Here is a 22,764-nt window from a genome sequence, read left to right as displayed (position 1 = left end):
TACAGTACAGTATGGTACATAACCTATCCACAAGTTGAAATAATACTCCGCAGGTGATACAAATAATTGGATTTGTATAAAATGAACGTAAATAAATAGCTCGTCAAAATGTCGGTTAAATTTCATTGAAAAAATGTTGAACCTAACATTGTCAAGAAAAAATAATACTGGTATAACAAACAACTATCTAGCAAGCAGTACATAATATGTAAAGGATGGAAGTAGTGGGCAATGAAGCTAGTCAAAATGGGGAAAGCCCCAGGAATTGATGGTGTGTGTGGTGAAATGTTGAAACATGGGGGAGAGGTAGTAGTGGAATGGATATTGAAGATGGGCAGATTGACTTGGGAGAAAGGTAGGGTCCCTGAGGATTGGAAGTCAGATATAACTATTCCCCTGTAGGAAAAAGGGAAAAAGAAGTGTGTGGTAATTGGACGGGCACATGTCTTAGTGTAACAGGAAAAGTATGTAGTAGAATATTTATTGACTAACGTAGGGAAACAACAGAGAAATTAGTTGAGAACAACAGGGAGGTTTTTAGGAAAGGAAGAGGTTGTGTAGGTGAGATATTCATTCTTTGGTCTTTAGTGGAAAAGTTTTTAGAGAAAGGAAAGAAGTTTGTGGCCTTCATGGATTTGGAGAAAGCATACTGGGTATGACAGGGTGGATAGACAAGGAATGTGGAAAATATTAAGGATATATGGAATAAATGGGATGTTGTTGAATGCCATGTACAGTATGTATGAGGGGTGCCAAGGCTGCTGTGTGTGTGTATAGTGAGCTGAGTGAATTTTTCTATTTGAAGGTTGGATTGAAACAAGGATGTGTCATGTCTCAGTGCTTGTTCAATCTGTATACGGATGGGCTTATAAAAGAATCAAAATTGATCAAATTGCTAGCTAATAAGCTAAATCACCCCAAATATCAGATTCATACATTGAATTCAAATAAGACCTAATAAAACAATTTCACCTCAGAAGCCCAGAAAATTTGAATTCATGTAGTTTGCATAAGACCCAACCCAACATGAAAGCTTCCGTGTCAAAATTAGAGATACGACAGAGCAGTACATCTAATCAGACTTGAAATTCACTTCCAAAATACCACAGTATTAAACCCTTGATAGCTATTACAACCCTGAGTGCGTGCTAACCTTCACACAACACTTAAGATGAGTAATATTGGAATGTATTTATGTATAACTGAACCCCGAGGCATCAAGGTGTGAGGGGGTGCTTGAGAAAAAGGTCAGGATGATAGTAATGATTATTTCAGGTTACTGCAACCTTGAGGTACATCATGGGAGGTGTGTGTGAGGGATGAAGAGGCTGAGATGATTTATTTTTTTTCTCGTTGAAGTACAACCCCAACACAGCAAGGCAGATGTGAGTGACAGGCTGTGATTACAGTATTTATAATTATTACAGCGCTTCCTTGAGACATCAAGGCTGGTGTGGGATAGACTGATGGTTTTTGTACTCTCATAACAGTGTTTGTATTTTGTCATTACAGCTTAGCCCCGCGAGACATCATGGCAGGTGTGGGTGCAGAGCCACTCATCTCTGCAACTATCCATGGGTTGGATTGGGTATCCCCCTGATGAAGCTGGCCTCGGCTGGCTTTCCATAACCCTGTATGACCTTGTGGACTGACCCCAAGATAAGGAGGAGTAGAGAAGGGGTCATGTCCAAAATCCAGCAGCAGTTAGTATGGAGTTGTAGTGGATGCAGTGGTTGGGGTCCCCAGTACTTTAGCAGGGAGGCCCAGAGCATACACACGTCCACCAAAACAAGAGGTTTGTTAATTCTGTTCTTGTCCCCCATCTGTAAGCTCTCCTCTGCCCTGTAAAAATTTCCTCTCTTGACACTACTGTTTGATTTTATGCAATGAGTTACTTGATTTGGAGAGGTTCGATTGCCTTCCTGAACTTTTCTAAATCCAAGTTGCTGTCATAGCCTCACAAACACATGTTGCACATTCCTTGCGTGTTGCAGAAGAATTGTCAGGTTGCAGCAAGAGTGTACAGGGTGACATTTTAAGGTCGAAGGGCTTAATTTCTCACTTCACATCGTCTAGTTTGTTTCCCACTCTTTTCATGTATGTTTTTACAAATATCCCTCAATCCTTATCAGTCTCTCCCTCTCAGCCCATCAGTTGCTGTCTGTACAATTTCTGGCTGTATTAATCACATTTTTCCCCCTTGTTATAGAGATGTAGTTAGGTTAGGGCGATGGGTTGGGTGGGATCAACCTAGGGGTCAGAAGAGGCTGATGGGGGCGGTAGGAGTGGCTCTGCTAAGATACCTAGCTAGGATAGTTAGATTACTTAGAATTCTTTAGATGGAATTGCTTAACAATGGTTGTTTATTGGCACATGGTTTTGTGGTTGAAGTCATTTTGGTCACAGGTAACAGGTCATCGAACTACCGGTACCATCTACATCGACTGCTTGGTATACCCAACACCCATAGGCAGGAGGAGGAGGAAACAATGTAGGAAAGAAAGACAGAAGAGGGTGTGCAAAGTCTCCTGTAGGCAGAAGGAAGAGGAATCAATGAAGGAAAGAAAGACAGAAGAGGAAGGAAGGAAGACAGGAAAGGGTAGACACCTAAAGCAGCACTACATCAAGTGAGTGGATGGTGAGCATCCTCACCTACCACAGTCTGGCTCTGTCTGACATGCCAAAAAACTTCCACCATATCCCATAGCTTTACATAAACGTATCCACAGTTATAACATCATACTTTCAGTTTTCAGTTTTGTAGTCTTTGGTTTTAATTTTAGATCTGAAATTTTTTACAGTAGCTACTGGTACATATTTTTGGTTGTGGTTGGTGTGTGTGTGTGTGTGTGTGTGTGTACACCTGTGGGATGGAGTATGTAATATACTGGTATTGTTTTTGCAGTTTTATATTTTATAAATAAAAGCATATGACAGGGTGGATAGACAAGGATTGTGGAAAGTATTAAGAATATATGGACTAGATGGGAAGTTGTTGAATGCTGTGAAGGGTATGTATGATGGTTCTAAGGCTGCAGTGCGTGTGAGTCAGTGAATTTTTCTCTTTGAAGATTGGGTTGAAACAGGGATGTGTCATGTCTCCATGGTTGTTCAATCTGTACATGGATGGGGTAATAAAAGAGATACAAAGTAGGGCAGTGGATGTTGGAGTGGCCCTGGTGAGAGAGGGTAGTGTTTGGAAACTCCCTGTACTGTTGTTTGCAGATGATACTGTGTTGTTGAGTGAAGACGAAGGGGAGCTGCAAGGCTTGGTGGGTGAGTTTGGGAGAGTGTGTAAGAAACGGAATCTAAAGGTGAATGTAGGGAAGAGTAAAGTGATGGTCTTTGAGAGACGTGAAGTCAGTAAATGGACAGTGAGGTTAGATGGTGAGGAAATGGAAAATGTGAGTACTTTTAAGTACTTTTTTTTTTTTCTTTGTGTTCGGCTCTGGGCATAGGCTTCTCAGCCTGCTCCCAAGGCCCAGTAGTCCTCCTACATACTGTACACCTCTACATGTCACCACTTCAGCGCTAACACCCACCGTCCATATTGAATACATGCTAGGGCTGTCTCATACAGGACTGGTGTATTGGTATTAGCGGGGGTATTTTTACGACATGTCGACGGGTCTTCTGGTAGATCAGTAAAGTCTGCCATAATGAAATTCAAATCCTTAAACTGTTCCCTGCCCCAGGGGGGATTTGAACCTGGGTCCGGTAGGACCACAAGCCACCTCTTTACCGATTGAGTGTGATGAATAAGGATGGAAGTTTGGAGGATGAAGTGCTTGATAGGGTACAACAAGGAAGAAAGGATGCTGGTTCCTTGAAAGCAGTGATAAGAAACAGGGAAGTGAGCATGGAAGTGAAAAAGTTACTACATGACAGTATTGTGATACCAACTCTAATGTATGGAAGTGAAGCTTGGACGTTGTTGGAAGGACACAAGTCAAGAGTGAGAGCAGTGGAAATGAGTTATTTAAGAGGAGCCTGTGGAGTCACATGGTGAGACAGGCTGACAAATGAGGATATAAAGGAGCATTGTGGTGTGGATGTGGATGTGATAGGAAGCATTAAGAGGAACACACTGAGGTGGTTTGGCCATGTGGAGAGGATGGAGGGTGAGATACTGACAAGGAGAGTGTATATGAGTGAGGTGGAGGGGGGGAGAAGGAGGGGGAGGTGAGGATGAGATGTAGGAATGGGGTGGAGTGGTATATGAGAGAGGGGGGTGTGAGTTGGGAGCAGGGCAGTGAAATGGCGGCGGACAGGGCAACGTGGAGGCGATTTGTTTGTGGTCACCCCGAATGGGATTGAGGCGTCTGGCAATAGATAGATAGATATTTTATAAATTTACTGTTAATGACTTTCTGTGAATATCTACAGTATGGTTTTTGTTTTTCAGGAATGTGAAGTACAGTAGGTGCAGAAAAGTGATTTAAGCGGCAGATATCTTGCAACTGAGAAATTAGGACCAAATGTTTACTGGCGAAAAGAGGATGCTACACAGCATGGTAGGTCAGTTTTTATTATTGTCAGTACTGTAGTAAATATTGAAATGTGTCATTGCTGCCTGTGCTGATTTTTTAACATGATTTTTCCACCTTTCAGTTTATAGTACCAGCTGTGTGAAAAGGTAAATAATATGAAATGCATCCCTGGTAATATTTTGTAATAGCTATTGGTAAACAACAATATACTGTATACCTTGATTTTTAAAACAGTTGTAGTCACCAGCACTACTTCCACCACCACCACCACCCCTAGCTTGAAAGAGATCAGGATAATAGTAATTTGGCCTTTAATTTTTCAAAAGTACCCTAAGAATTTGTATAAGTATTTGGTAATATATATATTTTTTTCTCCACAGGACCTACAGAAAATGGGCAAGTGTTGGCAGTCAGCTCAACTCATCTCTGCCCACCTTGACTCCACTGGCAAATGAACAAATGAATCTCAGCTCCGTGAGCTCTTCTTGGTCTGGCCCAACTCTGCTCCAATGGGAGACGAGCAAAAAATAATTTGCTGAAGTTAACTCTCCTTGGCTGGGCTTAACAGTGGCACATGAGCATGTAAGTTTTGATTTACACTAGTTCTTAATTTATAGTTCAGTTCTCTTGATTTACAGTTTAATTTTCTTGATTTATAGTTCAGGGATCTTTGTATGCAGCATGTGTTAGGAGTGTAATGCTGTATGGTAGTGAGACCTGGGCAGTAAAGGAAGAGGATGTTCGCAGGCTTAGATGTAAAGAAATGATAATGATTAGGTGGATGTGCAATGTGTCCCTGATTGCAAGGCCTGGGGGAATAGGTTTATGATGGAAGAGTTGAGAGGTAGGATGGGACTGGAGTGCATTGGTGTTGTGATGAGGAGAGGTAGATTGAGGTGGTTAGGGCATGTGGAGAGGGTGGGGGATGATAACTAGGTGCAGAAAGTGGGAAGCATTAATATTAGGGGTGGGGTTGCAAGGGGTAGACCAAAAAAGACCTGGGAGAAAGTCATTAAGTGTGACCTCAGGGTTAAGGGACTGAACAGGGAGGCTGCCAGAGATTGAGCAACATGGAGAGCTTTCATTAGGTGACCAAGGCTGACGCATGCAAGCATGTTGGAGCCTTCAAAAATGAAAAGTGAAACTATTCTCTTGATTTACAGTTCTGTTCAAAGCTCCTTTTGTGCCCTTGTGCTATCCACCATCCACATTTTTGGGAATAGGAAGGCAGGAGGGTTTTTGTGTGATTTCACTCTTAAGTCATGAAGTAGAAATAAGGTACTATATATATCCTCATAGTGGTTCTCAGACTAGGGAAGGGCATGAGCTTTATTTTGTATTTTTATTTTAATGCAAGGAATCCTCATACTTATATACATATATACGTACATATGTACATACAGTACTTTTATAAACAGATAATTACATACATAAATACACAACTACATGTATAACTATACTTACTGGAACATATACAAACAAAAATACATGTACATACATTATTACACATGCACATGCACACACACAGACACACATATTGGTGTTGGCCAGGCCACAGTAGTTTTTTGTGGACCACAAGCTAAACTTAGTGCCAAAACTAGCTAATTAAGCAGTTGCTGGAAGTTGGAAAAAGGAACTTAGATGCATTTTATAAGATTTTTAATAATGGGAGTCTCACTCTTGACTGTGTACTTGTAGTTGAATCATAGGATTCATGCTTAAGAGTGATGATTGTGGCACAGGAATATTTGGCAGAGAATGAAAGAGGTAAAATATTAGGTAAACTTTTTATCTGTGGACAGAGAAACATCAGTCAGTATAGGAATATTAGGCAGGAAATGGATGTGGAGATGATGAAATATTAAGCAAACTTATACACAATATATGTTGAGTATTAGGCAGGAAAAAAAGGGAATTAGGTAAAATATTAGCTAAACTTTGTATGTATGGGCTTAGAAACTTAACCAAACCAATATAAGAATTGGCAGGAAAGGGAAGAGTGAAGTTGCTGAAGTATTAGGCAAACTTTATACAATATCTCTGGAGTATTAGGTAGGAAAGAGAATAAGATAAAAAACTTTGTAGGCTGGTAGTTTATTGGGTAATTACGGTGCTCCAGTTGGATTGAACTGGTGAAGGTTTATATCCAAGGGGTGGTTAGGGTTTATTGCTCATGTTATACTACTCAGGGATGAGTGAGGCTGGTCACTATCATCTTAAATGTCAGGACCAACTTGCCTAGCCCTGGGCTCCTACACTTCTCATGGGGCAACATAGGATTGGATGATGGATGGATGGATGTATTTATGGGCAGAGAAAATAAACAAAACAGTAAGTATAGGAATATTAGGAAGGGAAGTGAGAATAGCTGAAATGTTAGGCAAACTTTTATTCAGCATCTATGGAGTATTAGGCAGGAAAAGGGGAATTAGGTAAAATATTAGCAAAACTTTGTATCTATCAGCAGAGAAACATAACCAAACCAGTATAGGAATATTAGGCAGGAAAGGGAAGAGAGGAGTGGGTGAAATATATGGCAGACTTTATACAGTATCTAGGGAGTATCATGGCAGGAGGGAGAATTATGGTAGGTAAAGTTTGTGCCAGTATCTATGGGCAGAGAAATATCACAAAACCAGTATAGAAATATTAGGCAGGAAAGGGAAGAGTAAGTGAAATATTGGGCAAACTTATATACAGTATGAAGTATTAGGCAGGAAAAGAATTAGGGGGAATGTTGGGTAAACTTTTGTATCTATGGGCAGAGAAACATAGCTAAACTAGCCAGTATGGGAATATTAGGAAAGGAAGTGAGAATAGGTGATATATTAGGCAAACTTTTATACAGTATATATCTGTGGAGTATTAGGCAGAAAAGGAATTTGGTAGAATAGTAAACTTTTGAATCCATAGGCTGAGAACATAGTCAAACCAGTCTGTATAGGAATATTAGGAAGGAAAGGGAAGTGAGAGTAGGTGAAATATTAAGACAAATTTTTGGAGCTGTGGCCAGAGAAATTTAATAAACCACTCTACACAGAAATATCAGCCTGCAAAAGGGAGTGAGTGTACTCGGTGAAATATTAAGACAAACTTTTGGATTTGGTCAGAGAAACATGACACCATTCTCTGCTTAGAAATATTAGCCTGCAAAGGGAAGTAAGTAGAGTACTGGTAGGTGAAATATTAACATGAACTTCTTTGTCAGTGGGCAGAGAAACATATAGGCCTAAAACTAATCTTAGCCTAGGAATATTAGCCAGGAAAGGAAAGCGAGAAGTAGGTGAACTGATGCAGTGAGGAAGGTTACCGTGCTTAACACTACTTAACCCTTCTTCTGCACTGGTTTATTTCCGGTTCTGTTTTTGTGCCATATTGGGTTTATTTCTGATTCTTCTTTTTTGCCATATTGTGTTAGTCATGCAATGTCAACATGTAAAAGATATAAACAGAAAGAGGATAATGGTTAGTGTGGAAAATATCTAAGGAAGGGGTGCTATGGAGCTTCCTTAACAGAGAAAACAGGTCAACTTCTACCTATGACCAGAGAATTATACCAAACCTTACTGTATGAAATATTAGCCGGCAGCAGAGGGAGAAATGAAGTGAAATACCAGCCAATGTAATGAGCTGGCAAAGGGGAGGGAGAAAGTGAAATATTAGGCAGACTTGTTTCCTGTTTTGTACTTAGGCTGGTGTTCCTGTCTGTTACAGAAGCTCCCTAGCACCTTTTCCTAAGTCATTCATTTTGGTTATTGCACCTTCCCAGTGTTATATAGCAAAATCCTAACATTGCCATGTTCTGCATAAATAAGAGGCAGACTTTTTCCATGTTCTTAATTGGTTTGAAGGCCTCTCTCTGGGCACCATACAGTTTGTAGTGCATTTGTTCTGAAATACCAAACCCCTTTCAGCTTTGTTGATGGCCAGGTAGAGTTAGATTGTAAGGAAAATTTGACTGGTAACGAAGGAGACTCTTACTTCATAGAGGCTCATTGTGTATCATAAAATTGTCATAGTTCTTTCACCTCAGATTGGCCCTGATTTTCATCCATTTTTGCTTGTTTCATGTAGCTCAGTGACATAAAGACAGCTATGCAGTGTTCTTTACCACTTATTTGTGACTAGCATGTTATAATTTCATGCTATAGCTCAGTATTCAAGATGGAGAGATGGCAAATTTACACATAGTTTGTTGGACTGTCCCAGTTGTATCAAGGGAAAGCATTTTGACTAAATGTAGTAATTGTTTCCCCCAACAAATATAAACAGTTGCATAATCTAGTCAGGAATAAGTGCTGTGGAAAGGATTTAGAGCTGTGATGGTCCCCTCTGTAAAAAATTTCTCACCTGATTGGTGTAGCCTATATGGAGAGAGGGCAGATTTAGTCTGTTTGTGAAAAAAAGCTTCTTTTGATTACACCCACTAGTTCATTTCTGACACTTTTGAGCATTTAGTAGATAGTAAATTGCTTTCTGAATGTATTAAGTGCAAAAGTACATACAGCAAACACAAGAGTGGGGAGTGCATAAGAGTGTGGAGTGTAGGGTTATTAGCCCTTTAACCGCGGGTATTGTTTTGGTCTGACTGTCCTCTCCCGCGGGGGTTTCAGCCAAATGTAAACAAACCTTTAAACCTTAATAACTCTGCACAGAATAAAGCTAGAGAAAAAAAATAAGGTACCATTAGAAAGTACTAACCTTCAGCTTTCCATTGATGTAGGTTTCATGACTTTGTTGACTTTCACAGGACGGGCAGAGCCGTTAGAAGTGAGGGGTGTAAAATCACTATTTTACGCCCCACACACCAGTACCAAATGCCAACCACTCTCTCGTAATAGTAATATAAACATACATGAACACTGTACATATGATAAACACCCACTCTGTGTTCACTGAGGTAGGTAAAAGGCACTTCACTGCGGCTGCGCCTGCTCTTCACTGCGGCTGCGCCTCACTTCACTGCGGCGTCACCCGCTCACTGACGTTTCAGGTGATCTTTTCATTATTTCTAACTTCTAATATTATTTTACATATAATCTGGGCAATGTACATTATATTTACACTGCACTTATTACTATATTGCGTCACTGTCGCATCACAGAATTACACAAGTGCCGCAGATTCTCTTATTACAGTATCACTTATTATACTGGCCAATATTTACATTTTTTCCTAGGCAAAATATCCCTTATTACTACATTATCCATTATACAATTATTGGTAAAGCACGTCACTGTCGGATCACTGTATATCACTGTCACTTTCAGTAACTCTGCACAGAATAAATCTAGAGCAAAAAATAAGGTACCATTAGAAAGTACTAACCTTCGGCTTTGCAATGATGTAGGTTTCATGATTTCGTTGACTATCACTGGATGGGCAGTGCCATTAGAAGTGAGCGATCTAAAATAACTATTTTTCGCTCACACACCATTACCTTCGCTCATACACCATTACCAAATGCCAACCTCATTCTGATAATAATACTATAAACATATATGAACACTGCACATACGATAAACACCCACTCTGTGTTCACTGAGGCAGGTAAAAGGCACTGTCATTACCCGCACTTCACTGCCACATCAGCGGTGTTGTAATCACTATTTTTTGCTCACACACCATTACCAAATGCCAACCTCATTCTGATAATACTATAAACATATATGAACACTGCACATACGATAAACACCCACTCTGTGTTCACTGAGGCAGGTAAAAGGCACTGTAATTGCCCGCACTTCACTGCCATATCAGCGGTGTTGTAATCACTATTTTTCGCTCACACACCATTACCAAATGCCAACCTCATTCCGATAATAATACTATAAACATATATGAACACTGCACATAAGATAAACACCCACTCTGTGTTCACTGAGGCAGGTAAAAGGCACTGTAATTGCCTGCACTTCACTTCCACATCAGCAGTGTTGTCGCTCACACAGCTGGACAGATACTGATGCGTGTTTGGTCCGGGGTGGGGTGGGGGGCCCGGGGGGTGGGAGGTGGGGCCCCAGGGGGGGGAGGTGGGGGTCGGCTGGAGTGAAAGAACTTAATAGCTACTCTCCCTTGAAACAATTGGCGCACGGAAAAAACGCGGGGTATTCAAAATATTCACAAACATTCGAGAATGACACCCGCGGTTTGGTCCAGTTTTTGCAATGTCATTCTGGAATGACATCCGCGGTTAAAGGGTTAGGGAGTAAAAGGTAAATGCAAAAATAGGCATGTAAGGTAGTTAGTTTGGTTATTTGGTGGTAGCTGCCACAGATATGGTTAATTACAGTTGTATATGCAAAAGGGCTCGAATTCTCGTTGGTTAAGGAATTTCCCCAACACCTTTTGGTAAGAGATATATTTTGTTATATGTGACTGTCCCCTTCTGTTACTTAAATCCTTCTAATATTGCCATACTCTGCATAATGTACAAAAGAATATTGAGCAGCCCTATCCCTTCTCCCCTAAAGCTAAGATACATATAGGTGCGCGTGTTTGGTTGAGTAAATTGGGAGTGTCGTCCAGTCTTGGCTATCTCCCTTTCTCTGGGGGAAGCAACTTAGGTATGTAGATGGATAGATATCCAAAATAAATAACAGAAGAGGTGTTGGGCAGCTTCCTCACTCATTGTGAATACAGTACAAACCAGACTCACTCATACAGCAGAAACATGGATATTCATGAGCCATAATGAAATGGTTTTGATTATTGTTTTTTAATCCGGCTCAGATATTCATCCTTTTAGAGCTTATTTAATATAGGTCAGTGCCAGATAAATGCAAACCCACTGCTCTACATTCTATCCATAGCACTTCTTGACTAAGATCATATTCTAGTGTTATTGGCTACAACTCTGCAGTCAAGAGGGGGAGAAGGCAGTTTTAGGCCAAGGAGTAAACAAAGTCTCCTATTCTTGTTTGTATTTATATGATGTTTTTATGCCTGATATATTTATATGATGTTTTTATGCCTGATATATTTATATGATGTTTTTATGCCTGATATATTTATATGATGTTTTTATGCCTGATATATTTATATGATGTTTTTATGCCTGATATATTTATATGATGTTTTTATGCCTGATATATTTATATGATGTTGAAAAGATTAGGAGAAATACACTGAGGTGGTTTGGACATGTGGAGAGATTGGAGAATGAAAGACTGACTAAGAGGGTTTATGTAGGTGAGGTGGAGGGAGGGAGAGGGAGGGGTAGACCGAGGATGAGGTGGAGGGATGGAGTTGAGAGGTATATGAGGGAGGGGGGGTGAGTTGGGGGGAGGGGAGTCAAATGGTGGGTGACAGAGTGACTTGGAGGCGTTTTGTCTGCGGCCACCCTTTGCGGGATTGGGGCGTCGGGGTATAGATAGATAGATAGATAGATGTTTTTATGCCTGATATATTTTTTAATTGTGATATTTTTAGCTGTAAATTATTCCTTGTACGTATTAATTTGGATTTTGTTGCTACTCTCTAATCTAGCTCCCTACCTTCTTTCCATGTACCCTCCTCCTATTCATACTGTCTACCCACCTTTCTTCCCTCTCTACCCCCTTCCATTTTCTCTGTCTACCCCCCTTCCTTCCATCCTTCCAGGCCCTGTCTACCCCCCTTCCTTTTTCCCTGTCTACCCCCCTTCCTTTTTCCCTGTCTACCCCTCTTCCTTTTTCCCTGTCTACCCCCCTTCCTTTTTCCCTGTCTACCCCCCTTCCTTTTCCCTGTCTACCCCCCTACCTTCCTCCCTATCTACTCCCCTTCCTTCCTCCCTGTCTACCTTCCATCCTTCCTGTTTACCCTCCTTTCCTCCTCCCTGTCTACCCTCCTTTCCTCCTCCCTGTCTACCCTCCTTTCTTCCTCCCTGTCTACCCTCCTTTCCTCCTCCTTGACTACCCTCCTTCCTTCCTCCCTGTCTATCCTCTTCCTCTGTCTACACTCCTTCCTTCCTCCCTGTGTACTCTCCTTCCTTCCTACCTCCCTCCCTTCCATCCTCCTTGTCTACCCTCCATCCTTTCTCCCTCTCTGCTCTCCTTCTACTCTCCATGTCTACATTCTGTCCTTCCTTCCATTCTGCCCTCTTACTCCCCTTTTTTCCTTCTTTTCAACCCTCTTACCCTCCATCCTATCTACTCTTTTACCCACCTTCCTGCTTACCCTCCTTCCTTTCTTCTTTCTTTTCTACCCTCGTACCCTCTATCCTGTCTACTCTCTTACCCACCTTCCATCCTGTGTACTTTCTAACCCTCCATCCTTCTTGTGTACCCTCTTACCCTCATTCCTTCCTTCCTGTTTACTGTCTCACCCTCCTTCCTTCCTTCCTGTTTACTGTCTCACCCTCCTTCCTTCCACCCTGTGTACCCTCTCACCCTCCTTCCTTCCACCCTGTGTACCCTCTCACCCTCCTTCCTTCCACCCTGTGTACCCTCTCACCCTCCTTTCTTCCACCCTGTGTACCCTCTCACCCTCCTTTCTTCCACCCTGTGTACCCTCGCACCCTCCTTTCTTCCACCCTGTGTACCCTATCATCCTCCTTTCTTCCACCCTGTGTACCCTCTCACCCTCCTTCCTTCCACCCTTTGTACCCTCTCACCCTCCCTCCTTCCTTCCTGTGTACCCTCTTACTCAGCTTCCTTCCTTCATTCCTGTCCACACTCACCCTCCTTCCTTCCTTCCTGTGTACCCTCCCACCCTCTGTCCTTCCTTCCTGTGTACACTTTCACCCTCCATCCTTCCTGTGTACCCTCGCACCCTCCATCCTTCCTTCCTGTGTACACTCTCACCTTCCGTCCTTCCTGTGTACCCTCTCACCCTCCATCCTTCCTGTGTGCCCTCTCACCCTCCTTCCTCCTGCCTGTGTACTCTCTCACCCTCCTTCCTCCTGCCTGCCTATCTGCTCACCCTCCTTCCTTCCTGTCTATCCGCTCACCCTCCTTCCATCCTGTCTGTCACCACCCTCCATTTTTTCTACCCTCTTCCCCTTCCATTATTCCTTCCTCCATCTTACCCTCCCTTTATCCCTCTGTCTGCCTGCCTTCTTCTTTCCCTCCCTGTTTACCTACCTCCTTCCTCCAGCATCACTTACCTACTTTCCTCTCCCTTCCTCCCTGCCTGCCTACAGTCCTCTCTCCCTCCTTCCTTGCCTACCCACCTTCCTTTCCCGCTGTTACTGTCTACCTATCTGGTTCCTACCTCCCTTCCCACCTGTCTTCCTAGGTTTACCTACCTCCATACATCTCTCAGCCTGTTTTTCTGCCAGTCCCCATCATTATGATGAACAGATAAATCGAAGCCATCCTAGTTACAGCACACGAAGGCTGTTGACTGTCTTTTGGAATAGGAACATTTCATTGTTACTAGTTTCTCCCATCAGTACACTTTACCATCAGTTGAGATGAAGGTTAGTTATCTCTCAAGTTAAAACAAATGTACTTCCATCCATCCATCATCCAACCCTACGTTGCCCCATGAGGAGCGTAGGAGTTCAGGGCTAGGCATGTTGGTCCTGACGTTTAAGATGAGAGTGACCAGCCTCACTCATCCCCGAGTGGCATTACGTGAACAATAAACCCCAATCACCTTTTGGATATAAACCTTCTCTGGAACAATCCAATTGGAGTGCCGTAATTACACACTAAACCACCAGGTGCCAAAATTTGGTTATATGGTTACCACACAGTGTAGTAAATGGTTTCCTGGTGTACAGGAAACCATTTGGCTTGTCACTTTGTGTAGTCACCCACAGGCAGAAGGAAGAGGAAGGAACGAAAGACAGAAGAGGGAGTGTACAGTCACCTGTAGGCAGACGGACGAAGAAAGTATGAAGGAATGAAAGAAAGAAGAGGATGGAAGGAAAGAATAAAGGAAAGGAAACAGCAGACATCCGAGAGCAGCACTCGGGTGTCTGCCCTTTCCTCTCCTCCATCCTTCTTTTCTTCCATCCTCCTTTCATTACTTCCTCGTCCTTATGCCTACGGGAGACTTTACACTCCCTTTTGTCTTTCTTTCCTTCATTCTTTCCTCTTCCTTCTGTCTGTGGGTGACTCTACACTGAGTGACAAGCCAAATGGTTTCCTGTACACCAGGGAACCATTTACTACGCTGGGTGGTAACCATAAAATTTTGGCGCCTGGTGGTTGAGTGGGTAATTATGGCGCTCCAATCGAATTGAGCCAGTGAAGGTTTATATCTAAGGGGTGGTTGGGTTTTTTTGTTCATGTAATGCCACTCAGGGATGAGTGAGGCTGGTCACTCTCATCTTAAATGTCAGGACCAACATGCCTAGCCCTGGGCTCCTATGTTCCTCATGGGGCAACGTAGGATTGGATGATGGATGGATGGAAGTACATTTGTTCTAACCTGAGAGACAGCTAGCCTTCAAATGTTCTAATGCAAGTAAAGTATTTTGTAAGTTGCTGGATAGAAAAAAAACCCATAGCTGTATAAATGGACTTTATTTTTACATAAACAGAATAGTAGTGACCCCAGCAGAGATGGATGTCCTGAGCTGCTGGCTACAAGGTGGCTCCACGCAGACCTACCAGTGTTGCAGACAATGGCACCTGAAGAAGAAACAAACTGAAATAAGGTACTTAGAACTGAAGGCAGAGTTAAAACAAACTAATTTCAAAAGCCCAGATTGATATATGGCTTGTCTGCCTTCAAGTTTTAGTGCCTCATAACCTGTATTAAACACAACTTGGTTAAGTAAAAGGCAAATGCCAATAATTTATCAGTTCAGTAATTTCCAGTATGTCTCAAGTCTTGAGTACTATATACAATAATTTGACACCACAAAAACACCTCAGTTAGGTCATTAGTCAACTTTCAGTAGTGGAGCAACTATATTCTGATAACTTAGCTCTGCTGAAATGTATGTATTTTTATCTTATAAGCTTATTTAAGACTAAGTGAGCTTTACATCTCTTATGTTTCATCCCATCACTTCAGATGACATTCTCTCAATACCTATACCTTTACATCAATATACTCACCGTGGTTAATTTGAAAAGTCCTCCTGTACTAGAGTTTAACAAAAATTGATTCTCTTGCCATACTAGAGTTGAATAGCTAAGTTATTAATATTAATAGCCGAACTGATTAAAAATTCTTAAATTTCCACTGTAACATGGTTAAAATGAAAATGTCATCATAGCGAAGGGGTAATTCAAATAACCCCTTCACTGTGATGACATTTTCATTTTAATCACATTGCAGAGAGAATTTAAGAATTAATTCAGGTATGAATATCAATAACTTAGCTATTCAACTTGTTTGTATGGCAAGATAATATACCATAATCAATTTTGTTAAACCCTAGTACAGGAGGACTTTTCTGATTAACCATAGTGAGTATAATGATCTAAAGGTAGAGGTATAGTAAGAGTCATCTGTAGTGAAGGGATGAAACGTAAGTGATGTAAAGCTCACTTAAGTCTTTAATAAGCTAATAAGATAAAAATACATACATTTGAGTAGAGCTATGTTATCAGAATATAGTTGCTCCATTACTGAAAGTTGACTAATGACCTAACTGAGGTGTTTTTTGTGGCGTCAAATTATTGTATTCAGTACTCAAGACTTATAACAATGAAAATTACTGAACTGACAAATTATTGGCATTTGCCTTTTACTTAACAAGTTACTTGTGTTTAAGATCTTTTTGAAATACAAGCCAAATTAAACATAAATAGGGAAGCAGCTATTAAAGTTCCTTTGAATCTGATTGATTGACAGTTAGGTTAAATTGCTTTGACATCAGCCTCATATGGATAGTCATTAAGAGGGTATAGAGCTGTTCTGAACTTGTACCAGTATTAAGTCATGAGGTAGGAATGAGTTTCCGGCTGTCAGTCTCCAGACCGAGTGCTTGGCCATCAACTAAACCAAAAGGGATTAGTGACCTTTGTCAGGTTAGAGTCATTAGTCTTTGAGAGAGGTGAAGTTAGTGAATGTACAGTGAGGTTGAATGGTGAGGAATTGGAAAATGTCAGTACGTTTAAGTATTTGGGTAGTGTGATGAGTAAGGATGGAGGTTTGGAGGGTGAAGTGCTTGAAAGGGTACAGCAGGGAAGAAAGGTTGCTGGTTCCTTGAAAGCAGTGATAAGAAACAGGGAAGTGAGCATGGAAGTGAAAAAGTTACTACATGACAGTATTGTGATACCAACTCTAACGTACGGAAGTGAAGCTTGGACATTGTTGGAAGGACACAAGTCAAGAGTGAGAGCAGTGGAAATGAGTTATTTAAGAGGAACTTGTGGAGTCACGTGGAGAGACAGGCTGACGAATGAGGATATAAAGGAGCGTTGTGGTGTGGATGTGGATGTGATAGGAAGCGTTATGAGGAACACACTGAGGTGGTTTGGCCATGTGGAGAGGATGGAGGGGGAGGCCGAGGATGAGATGGAGGGATGGGGTGGAGAGGTATATGAGAGGGGGGTGTGAGTTGGGAGCAGGGCAGTGAAATGGCGGGGGACAGGGCGACTTGGAGGCGATTTGTTTGTGGCCACCCCAAACGGGATTGAGGCGTCTGGCAATAGATAGATAGTTCATCATTATCATAATCTAATCTAATCCTGTATTGCCCCATGAGGAGCATATGAGCCCGGGGCTAGGCAAGCTGGTCCTGACGTTTAAGATGAGAGTGACCAGCCTCACTCATCCCTGAGTGGTCATTCTCATCTTAAATGTCAGGACCAACCTGCCTAGCCCCAGGCTCCTACACTCCTCATGGGGTAACACAGGATTAGATGATGATGATGTACTGATGTAAAGACTAATTAAACAACTGGTGCACCAGTGGGCAAGAACCTGAAGTAATGGTGGCAGACAGGTTCAAGGGAGTCACTGTACTATTAATATACCCCTCAACTGTAATGTGTGCAACCACAAGTTAAAGAGAGACTATCACAACCAATATAGGGACAAACTGCACTGCCTGTTGTGAGAACTTAAGAATTCCTAAATGGCATTTACTCTAACCTGACAAAGATCATTAATCTCTTTTGGCTTGGTTGATTCCCATGCACTCAGACTGGAGACCGACAGCCATAGTACAATACCAATTATAAGAAGTTAGCCACCCAAAGGGCACTCACTACCTCTTGGCACAATATTAATGCTACTAACCCAATTTACTAATATGTGTTGGGATGTGGTTGAGGTGGCAGTTGGAAAAGTCAGTGTTGGCTGACAATATGAAATTATAAAATAAAATGTAATAAAATTTTGGTTTTGTACTCTCCTTTTCTAACCAAAATGATGTTAGAAGATAAATGATGAAAACTGAAAACCAAACACAATATTTCTGTGCATGAACATAAAGGTGGGATATTTTAACCCATCATCTGCCCCCCAACCACCTAGTCCACCAGGGAAGGACCTCCCTACACAACGCACCTAGGAGCCCTCCCCCACCTGGTCCACCAGCAGAACCTCCCCCCTCCTGCAGCCCACCAAAGGGAAAGCCCCCACCTCACCAGGGGAGCCCTCCAATGGAGACACCCACCATCCAGCTGACCAGTGGAGGAGGCACCCATCCCCCAGTTGACCAATAGGATGGGTGGTGGGTGCCCCCCCCTGGTGGGTTGGTTGCTGGGTGCCTCCCCTGGTGGGATGGTAGGTGGGAAGGTACCCACCCCACCAGTGGAGGCACCCACCACCCACCGCACTAGTAGAGCCACCCACCATCCAGACCACCAGGGGAGGCACCCACCCCACCAGTGGAGCCACCCACCATCCAGACCACCAGGGGAGGCACCCACCATCCAGACCACCAGGGGAGGCACCCACCACCCAGCCCACCAGGGGAGGCACCCACCACCCACCCCACTAGTAGAGCCACCCACCATCCAGACCACCAGGGGAGGCACCCACCATCCAGACCACCAGGGGAGGCACCCACCATCCAGACCACCAGGGGAGGCACCCACCATCCAGACCACCAGGGGAGGCACTCACCACCCACCCCACTATGGGAGGCACCCAGCCCACCAGTGGAGCCACCCACCATCCAGACCACCAGGGAAGGCACCCACCACCCAGCCCACCACAGGAGGCACCCACCATCCAGACCACCAGGGGAGGCACCCACCATCCAGACCACCAGGGGAGGCACCCACCATCCAGACCACCAGGGGAGGCACCCACCACCCACCCCACTAGTAGAGCCACCCACCATCCAGACCACCTGGGGAGGCACCCACCATCCGGACCACCAGGGGAGGCACTCACCACCCACCCCACTATGGGAGGCACCCACCACCCACCCCACCAGTGGAGCCACCCCACCAGTGCAGCCACCCACCATCCAGACCACCAGGGAAGGCACCCACCACCCAGCCCACCACAGGAGGCACCCACCATCCAGACCACCAGGGGAGGCACCCACCATCCAGACCACCAGGGGAGGCACCCACCATCCAGACCACCAGGGAAGGCACTCACCACCCACCCCGCCAGGGGAGGCACCCACCACCCACCCCACCAGTGGAGCCACCCACCATCCAGACCACCAGGGAAGGCACCCACCACCCAGCCCACAAGAGGAAGCTTTCTAACCAGCCTCATCAGCTACATCCATAAACCTACTTAGCCTGCCAGTTAAATTCTCCATCCATTCTATACTCCCTGACTTGTCCTGTATACCTTCCCCCCCTCAACCTACTTTCCTTTGTCTTACGTACCGTCATGACCTGTGTACTCAGTCCTGTCCTGTTACTGTCCTGCCATGTGTACCCTGTTGTGTCTACCTTTCCTGTCCTTTCAACCTTGCCCCAAAAAATTTTTTCCCCCCAAATAACAATCCAATTCCTTTAAACAGTAAGTGATTTGCCTTTTTAATTTATATTTCATTAGTCATGGAAAAGCAGGAAGTAAAAATGACTACAGTAAAACCTCAATATAACGGACTTCAATAGATCGGAATTCGCTTTTATCGGAATCGAGGAGCTACGAGACTAAATTCTTATATATACCTATATAAAAAATAGCTGATAAAAGCCAGAAGCAGTCCGGACTGCCTGACCACTTCACCTATGTCCACCACAATAAGGTAAGTAAAAGACATGTTTATCAGTGAACAGAACAGTATTATTATATATATTATACCAACTGACTACTGTAGTGAATGCATAATACAGTACCGTGCTGCAGAAAGTTTAAAAACCAATGGTGCAATCTGGAATAATGTCTGATACACTGGAAGAAGTCTGTGCCCGTATTAATAAAAACTCCTAGGAGTAAAAGTTCCTCTCAAAGTGAAATTTGGCTCCTAACTTCTAGAAGTACTCCTAAAAGTTACTTTCAGCTCCTAAGTTTACTCGTAAAATTGCTAAAAAATAAAAGTCCTCCACAAGGACTTTTAAGGAGTTAGGAGGGCTTTTAGCGACAGTAATCACAGTAGCTGCATCCCTCAAACACCAAGAACCAAGACGACATAGACCATGGCTGACCGACACCACCCACCACGCATAAATTTTCGAGCTCGGAAGGATGCATTCATGGAATATGATGATCAAGAACTTGTAAGAAGGTACCGTTTTGATCGTGAGGGCATTCTGTTTATTACTGATTTAGTGAGAAATGTACTGGAAAGGCCCACACATCGAAACCATCCTCTCACATCCGAGATGAAAGTGTTGATACTATTAAAGTACCTTGCAACTGGAAAAATGCAGCATGTGATGACTTTGGACCATCGCAGCCACCAGTGAGCAATGTAATAACGGAAACACTCTATGCTCTAACTGCTCCACACATTGTTAAGATGTTTGTTAAGGTCCCTCGTACACTCCCTCCGTCCAGATTCTCTTTCTCTTGAATTTTTCTGCAGCCGTGGAATCTTGAAATTGTGCCATTGTTGACAGCCACTGTACCATGTACACACGATGCCCCGATGGTAGCAGGCATGATCACCTGACCACACGATGTGTTTACATTTTATCCATTTTATCGACATTCGTAAAGAATCATAATATATGATCAAATAGATGTTGTTTCTATATATAAAAGCTAGTTTTTTCATTTTTAAACTACATACTGATACTCTAAGGCTTTGTAGTGGTAATTTTTAAAATATATTAAGCAGAGATTCTTTGTGTTGGTAACACTTCATGGTAGGAGCGAAATTACTACTACGAGTCCTCCTAGGAGGAACTTTTAGAAGCAACTCTCAGCTACAACCACTTTAGTAGTAATTTTAGGAGTACTCCTAGAAGTTTTTATTAATACAGGCACTGGTTAGCAAGGAAAAGTCCAGATGTCGTTTTATCGGAATTTTGCTCTTTTTTGGAACGGCTTGGGCCCCAATTAGTCCGTTATAGTGAGGTTATACTGTATTTAATTTTCCCTACTAAAAAGGTCTTGTGGGGAAAAAAAGAAAAAGAAAAAGAAAGAAAGAAAAAAAAAAGGCATTTTGAAGAAATGTTACATGATTTAAGTGGATATATCTTCATATGTTTTTCATCTCATTAATATATATATATATATATATATATATATATATATATATATATATACCATACCGTACATACACATACATACCATACATACATACACACATGCATACATACATACACATACTGCACTATGTGTGTGTATATATATATATATATATATATATATACTGTACACACACACACATACATACCATAAAATCTATCTATCTAAAATGAAGATATCTGGGATTACTCTCTACTGTACAGTTATTTACCTTCATAGTTGCCTTCTATAGTTTACATCTAATGGCACTGGTTCACTCTTACAATTTCATTTTTAATGGTAACTAGAATTTAATGCTTAATTATGAGTTGGAATGAGTCTCCTAGGTTACTAGTCTGTTTACTTTTACTGAAGGGACTGGTCAAATCCAAAAATTGAGTATTAAATTGTTGCATGAAATTTGTTGTGGAGCAAGCATTTAACATCTATGATACATTTACCTGACAACAATCTCTAACCCCTTTAACCTTGATTAATGGTCAAGTGTAGTTAAGATTGTAGGGTATAATAAATCAGTAGCCAAGGAAACTCATTCCTACCTAATAACTAGGGTTTGTAAAGTTTCACATAACCCTGACAGGCTCACATCTCCCCAACACCTTTCCTTATAACTTTAATTGTTTATTTTTTTTTTACAACTTCTTATTCTGTGTTTCATAAATCCTTCCATTATCATCATACTCTTCAAAAACAACATACAGTGAAAGTCCTCTCATTCAGCATCTTCAGGACCAAGCAGGTACCGAAAGAGCAGAAACTGCCGAATGACCGGGAAAACCTGCCAAAAAGTTTCCAGCAATCATGGTTGGTCACCCCAATGCAATCACTGTGTCTATTAAGTATTACTGGTCAACCCTAAGCACTAAATCGGTCATCTGTTTCTTAAGGTCATATATAATGGAGGAACTCAGACCGAAATCTTCCATTATCTTTTTCCTAGGAACACCAGCCTCCAAGTTTGTCAATAATTCAATCTTCTAGGTGATGGTCAGCACCATATAGGTGTGTTTTTTCACAACACCAGTGGGCTTTCCACTAGTAGAGGCCAAAGCACAACAAGAGAACGAGGATGACTGTAAAATAACACAACAGTTTCCAATCTTCTGAAAGGTCCTGCTCACAGAGCCAGACATTCACAAGTCATAATGGCTGACAGCGCATGCAGTGTTGGTAGGCAGAAATCTTCAAAAGTACTTGACAGCGCATGCAGTGTTGGTAGGCAGAAATCTTCAAAAGTACTAAGCTCAACTTTAAGATGCGCTAAGCTATAGGTGAACTGTTCAAACTTTCGTGCAAAATTGGACTTCAAAACACGCCAGATACTGAAGAAAATCTAACATTTATTGATGCTAATTGTTATGAAAAGCACTAAATCTAGCACCAACAGCTCCAAAATGGCCAATCGGCTCGGCATATGTGCCGGAAGAGCAGTGAACTTTCATAATGGGATTATTTATGAAAACCACCAAAAGACCGCAAATACCGTAAGACCAGATGCTGAATGAGAAGACTTTTACTGTACAAAACTCTTAATTGGCTATATAAAAAAATTAATCGCCATGGAAGAGGTGTCAGGGAGTGTCGACAAGAATAAGAGTCCTTGTCATCTCCTAGGCTTCTTCGCAATCTTGATTAACCATCTCTATACACCTGTTTTTCTTGGTCTACTTTACTTTGATCCTTTAACCAGGAACAAAACTGCCATCTCTTCATCTTATATGTAGTTCTATAACATAAGATTAACACTAGAATATAGTACTAATCATGATGAAGT

The 22,764-nt window shown here is 42.3% G+C and overlaps 2 long non-coding RNA genes across 2 annotated transcripts in view; one reads left to right on the top strand and one right to left on the bottom strand.

The window, feature by feature from the left end:
* The first annotated feature begins 1,516 nt into the window (after nucleotides 1-1,516).
* On the top strand, nucleotides 1,517-15,088 carry LOC145414852 (uncharacterized). Its single transcript, XR_013899979.1, has 4 exons — nucleotides 1,517-1,795; nucleotides 4,406-4,514; nucleotides 4,871-5,072; nucleotides 14,962-15,088. It is a non-coding gene; the product is annotated as an uncharacterized LOC145414852 (long non-coding RNA).
* Nucleotides 14,928-22,764, bottom strand: part of LOC145414851 (uncharacterized) — a 23,093-nt gene continuing 15,256 nt past the window's right edge. The window contains exon 3 of the long non-coding RNA XR_013899978.1: nucleotides 14,928-15,052. This is a non-coding gene — a long non-coding RNA (uncharacterized LOC145414851). The remainder of the gene's footprint in view (nucleotides 15,053-22,764) is intronic.

This window comes from Coenobita brevimanus, chromosome 101 (assembly GCF_032717465.1).
Source record: "Coenobita brevimanus isolate Jiangsu-jjx chromosome 101, ASM3271746v2, whole genome shotgun sequence".
NCBI classification, from domain to species: Eukaryota; Metazoa; Arthropoda; class Malacostraca; order Decapoda; family Coenobitidae; genus Coenobita; species Coenobita brevimanus.
This window is presented reverse-complemented; position numbering and strand designations above follow the sequence as displayed.